The sequence below is a fragment of the Lissotriton helveticus genome, chromosome 7, assembly GCF_964261635.1.
Source record: "Lissotriton helveticus chromosome 7, aLisHel1.1, whole genome shotgun sequence".
NCBI classification, from domain to species: Eukaryota; Metazoa; Chordata; class Amphibia; order Caudata; family Salamandridae; genus Lissotriton; species Lissotriton helveticus.
Genome location: NC_136068.1, coordinates 471,447,232 through 471,453,231, shown reverse-complemented (window position 1 = coordinate 471,453,231; position 6,000 = coordinate 471,447,232).

Below are 6,000 nucleotides of genomic sequence, written 5' to 3'. Positions count from 1 at the left end.
ATTTTATTTGAAGAACCAATGGGGTCCATGCCCTGACAGAGGGGATCTGTGGGTCAGGAACATGCCAGAACTGGTCTTCATCGTCCTGCTCACCCTGACCCGTACTCACAAGAGGCTCAAACTGACAGTTAAAGTCTCCTCCAAGCACTAAAACAATCGATGGGTCAAGGGTCTGCATAAAATTTGCTAATGCATCGATTGTGTCAGATTATCACCCACTCTTGACTGGTCTTGAGTAAATATTTAATATAGTCACCTGCGGCATGTTTTTGGGGGTTAGGAGTACACACTGGAAATCTAAGGAATTAGTTGGCAATTGGGCAGCCTGGGCACCCAAATGCGTGCCCACCCATATTGAAAGACCAACCGATGGTCTCCCCCTACCCTCAGTTGTTGCCAGGATGTCAAAGGTAGCATAACCAGGCCTTACAGTCTCCTCCAAAGCCCATGTTTCCTGCATCAGTCAGACATCATGCATTGCCATAAAGGATCCCCACTCAGGCACGGGCAGTTTATTTTTTGAACCCGGCCACATTCCAGGACAAAACTTTTATGCTTCCATCCACTATCCCAGGACTGGGTGATGGTTTATCCTTGCCTGTATCAGAGCCAACACCAGAAATTATAGTTCTAGACGCAGATGTCCTTGCCCTTTTTTTACCACTTAGCAGAGCCTTGTTAGGGGCACAGGGCCCCACATGATGGGTATTTTCCCCCAATTCCGTCCTACCCTCATTGGTCCAGTGTTGATCTGCTATTAAGCTTTCAGGGCCAATGTTGACATCATTACCCTCAAGAATGACTGCTCGGGTACCTGTACTACTCTCAATTGATGGTGTAGAGTTCAGCCCCACATGGCGTCAATCCACTCGCTCCAGTGAGCTGAACCTATTTCTTTGGGGAAATAGTGAGAGTAAAAGTTACTCAACAACATACCTAATGCACTGCAGCACTTGAGGGAACAATGGGCCAAGGACCTTGAGGAGCTAGAAGATGGTGATTGGGTGGAGGCTGTGGCATCCCTGAGGGTGGCGGCCATATGGGTGCCTTCCTATTGGTTCAATTAAAATGACTGCATCTGTCCTACTATGCCCAGACAACATTGGTTAAGATGGGTAGAGTGAGGATGGAGAGTTGTCTGCATGGGTGTGGGCAAATAGGCATGTTTGTCCATCTTGTGTGGGAATACCCATCCCTACAAAGCTTTTGGACAGCCGTGATGGCATATATGTGTCAAGTGACTGGGTGCTTGATTATCATCTCTGCGAAATGGTGACACCTTAACGTCTGGAGCGCAAGAAACCTGAATCGCATGGCACAAATATGGTGGACACAGGGACTAATGGTTGCTAAATGTAATATTGCACGATTTTGGGGGACAGAGCAGCCGCTCCAGTTGGGAAACTGGAAACGTGATATAGGTTGGTGTATGTTGGCTGAGAGGGTGGTATATGAAGGATGGGGTTGCCCCGAAAGTGGACAAAAATCTGAGACCCATGGAGTGCTTACAGGGGCAATATTTATAATGCTTTAGGGCCTGATTTAGATTTTGGCGGACAGGTTACTCCGTCACAATGGTGATGGATATCCTGTCTGCCGAAATATAAATCACATTATATTCTATTGGATGTATATTTTGTGGATGGGCTATCCGTCACCATTGTAACAGAGTAACCCATCCGCCAAGATCTAAATCAGGCTCTTAATTGCTTGTGGTCTGTGTCCCTCACGAATGTTAGCTGAGTTGATGAGTGGGGGTTCTGTTGTTATGTTTATTCAATTTATTGAAATTTCAGTGCACCACTATTCTATGTAGCTGTCTTTTACTGAACTGTCAAGCAGTTTTAAAAAAGGAAAGATGAAGGCTAATGTTTCTGAAAGTGTTGCACATGGCCCTTAGGGTCTCACCTACCATTGACCACAAAATAAAACGTATGGGTGAAGAAATACATTGATATTTTTAAATTATGACATAGAAAACTAAAGTAAAAAAAGAATCAAAGAAAAAGAAAAAGAAAAGGAGTTAGCAAAGAGGCCAGAGTTGTCAGCAACTATCGAAAATTGAACCAAGGACTTCTCTGTAAATACCATTGTAATATGTGAGAAGGAACCAGCATGAAGTGTTTGCTTGTGTAAGTGCATGGATGTAATAAGTCAAGCACATACCAGTTTTAGAGGTACAGCCTGGCTGACATCAGACGAGAATTATAGAGGTAGGAGAGGTGGGGAAAAGAGCGTGACATAGGGCAAGCTTGACAATAACTAAAGCCTCCACTTGAAGATACCCACAAGACCCTTGGTCATGAGGCACTGGAAAATAGGCATCCTCCCTTTCCAGGGCTCCTCGCCCAGGGAGGAGTAGATGCTAGTAACAGAAGCAGGATTTTACAGGGAAGCATGCTGGCCTTAGAACAAAGGTTCAGGCACAAGGCAATACTGCAAGCTTAATCACAAGTGCACTAAGAGTCCAGGGAAGCATGCAGGACTACAAAGCATGGCTACTGCAGAGGGAATTTGGAACAGTGATAAAGGAAAGAGAAAAGGGACTTTTGGAAAGGCCAATACTCCGGTTAAAGTGGAAACACTGGGAAAGTGGTTGGACCACCACTCAGACAAAGAAAGTGCAAAAATAATATGGATAGGCTTAATGGAGGTTTCGCAAACCCTAGAGTCGGCCCAAACATCCCTGATGGGCAGGGAATTTGCACAGCATCAATAGAATGAGAAAAACCTCATTGAAAAAAAATGTGGGAAAAAGTTCCTGAAAGTAGAATGTGTGGCCCATTTTAATTCATGCACGAATAAAAGCTGATTATACAACCTTGGAGCATTATACCCAAGAAGGAGAGAGGGAGAGTTCAGATTAATGGGCAACTTGCAAGGGCCAGAAGGGAGGGGGCCAATAAAAAACCATCACAAGGAGAGAAGGCCGCACAGTTCCTTACACCAGTGTGGGCAGAGCCATAGACATGGTGAAGAGCCGTGGAAGCGGAGATGATATGGCAAAATGTGATATTAAAGGTGCCTTTAGATTGTAGTTGTTACACCCAAACATAGGTGCTAGGAATCCAGGTTGACAGCATAATGTACGTGCAGAAAGCCATGCCAATGGGTCATTCGATATTGTGTTCGTTTTTTTTAAGGATTTTGCACATTCTTATGGTGGCTAGTGAGGTGGGAAGGAGGAATGGATTTGTCTTTGCATAATCTTGACAACTTCTTATTTGCAGAGCTGATGAGTGTGAAAACTCGTGTAGAAAGAAGGGTGTTGCATGAATTCTCGAAGATACCGGAAGCATCCAACAAAATATTGTATTTTTAGGAATAGAGCTGGACTTAATGAAAATGGGAAGCAAGGCTGCGTTTGGAAAAACTGACAAAACTAAAAGAGCTTATTGGTGAGAGAAAGAGAATGAAAAAGTGCGAACTGGGGAACAGTACAACAGCTACTGGAACACTTTTAATTTTGCATAGAAATATTCAGCACCAGGATAAGTGATTTGCAGGAGATGGGCAAATGTGATAAAAGTTGTTCAACAACTGCATCACAGAAAGAGCCTGAACAAATGAGTAGGGAGGATTTGGAGACAAGCAAGAGGTTTTTACCCAACTGTAATTTGGACTGATGCACAGTTGAGACACTGGCAGTTAGTTTTAAGAGAATTTGATAGCAGCATGCACAACATGTTTTGGTGGGATGTATGACGATACAACGCATGCTTTTACATCGCATGCCTTTACAACGCGGTTTTTACATCGCATACCATTACAACGCATAGCGCTTTTGGGTGTTGGATAGTGAATAGTTTAATTTACTATTCCAACTCCAGTCCCCGTGGACACTAGGGAAGGTTATTGGATAGTAAATTAACCTATTCCCTATCCCCAGCGAAATGCGTCGTAATAGTTTGCGTTGTAATGACCGCGTTGTAATGGTAGTGCGTTGTAAAATCGTTGTAAGTGATGTTTACCGTTTTGGTGTACTGGAAGAGTGCTTGGTGCCCTGAAATGTGACCAAAAAAGTGGATGGAGAAAATGTATGGCATTGCATTTATGGAGTGCATCTTTGCGCCGGTGATATCGGTGCCCTGACGACATGAGGTCAGCAAAATTAGAGTGATATTACTGAGAGATAATGAAACATTTGAGTAGGCTTTGAAGAGATTGTCTGTGAAGGAGAAATGCCTGAGTAAACTGTTGAGAGAATGGGGCTACAATGTTTGCCTTTGACCATTGTGAAGCAAGCAAAACATAATTGGTATGAACAACAATGTGGCTGATACGCTCTTGTTTAAGGTGGACGCGGTTCAATGGACTGGCTCCAGAGGGGGATATGTTATTCGGAATTGAAAGCAATTTGTTCAGAATTCTGTACATTGTTAATATTTTGGGTGGGTTTAGGATATCTAAAATATTTAGGAGAAAATGAGGCAATGGTTTGCTATGTGATAAGGTGAAGATGGATGAAATTGGTATGTTTGTAGCGAGGGAAGAGCAAAAGGGACCAAAAATGCAAAGGAGTGGTAGTATGGCTAAACGAATTGGAGGACGAGAGAGTGTGTCAATGGATGTGGGTGAAGACATTTTGCGAACACGTGCAGAGAATGGGAGAAAATATCTTTACACGTGAAAATGGAATGAGAGTGAAAGAAGGAGAAGTGCTGGTAATCTGAAGAAAGGGTTGGACAGGTTGTGGGTTGAAAGAGATAACATTTGGAGCTCATTTTTTCCACATCGAGGCAACCACAGAAGGGGTAAGGATAGGACTGAACAAAAGAGAGGTTATGAAACTACATAGGTGGTGGTCAGAAAAGTAAAGGGTGTATGCGAGGGACAACAGTGGACATGAATCAAGCAAGTGATGGTAATAATTGTTGTTTTAAGGTAGAAGGGGGCTGGAGATTTGGATATGTGGATATTTCATAGTATTATAGGTGGAAAAGAATATAATGGCTTGGGAATGCCGATAGGGTTATGCTTGAGAAGTAGAGGTGACACAGTCAGGTAGAGGGGATGAGATGGCCACAGTTACAGGAACAGGAAAAAAGATGCTTTAATAAGGTGATGTTACATTTCAGAGAGAAACACCCTACAAAAGACAAGACTAGCATTGATGAAGTTGAATAAAAAACAGGCCTGGTTCCGATAGGTGAAGGTTGCGGGGCTGAAAGGTAAGGTAGACACGATAGCTGCTGAAAAGAGTGTGGAGGGGCAAGGAAAGCCTCAGCAGTGGATAAAGAAAGAAGTGGATTGGACAGAGAAATTGGAAGTTTCTGTAAAATGCTGGTAGAAGGAGTAACGGATCACCCACTGATAAAGTATGATTGTCCAGAGATACTAAGGCAAGATGGAGTACATCCATCACGTGGAGGAATAGAAGTGCACCTGTCAGTACTGAGGACATCATAAGCGAATTTGCCGAGAAAAAAAGGAAGATAAACAGCTGGGTGGAGGCAAAAAAACAATTCCAAGTGTCCTGAAAATTAAGAAAATAACTGTTATGTGTTGCACATTAAATAAAAATGTCATCGAATTGAGACACATCAAAATACTGCAGCAGTCCCACTGGAGTGGACAGGCAACAGAAAGACAAGTTGATTCTAGTTATAAAGTTGAACAACATAAGGACGTTGGAATGTGGGTGATCGTCATGTTCTCTCCGAATCAACCACTGGTATCAGCGTAAGGCCTCAGAAGACATACACCTCCTCCCTTTACAAGTCAGAGCATTGCAGAAATATACTCTGTCTTACTTTTACAATAATCAAGTGGCGTTACATCTTGGAAGCAGTTTAGGCCTTTAGCACGTGGTGGATTTTCCAGCTGGCTCTAGGTTTGGTACGTAGCAGTCGTGAATACATTTATCGTCACTCCAAGGCCTGGAGTGCTTAGAAGGCAACGAGAAGCTTCACACTCCATCTGTTCCTCACCTTGGTAATACATCACATTCCCGAGTCAGCCCAGAGCACGCGCCCGGGGCCATAAAGACCCACCCGTGTG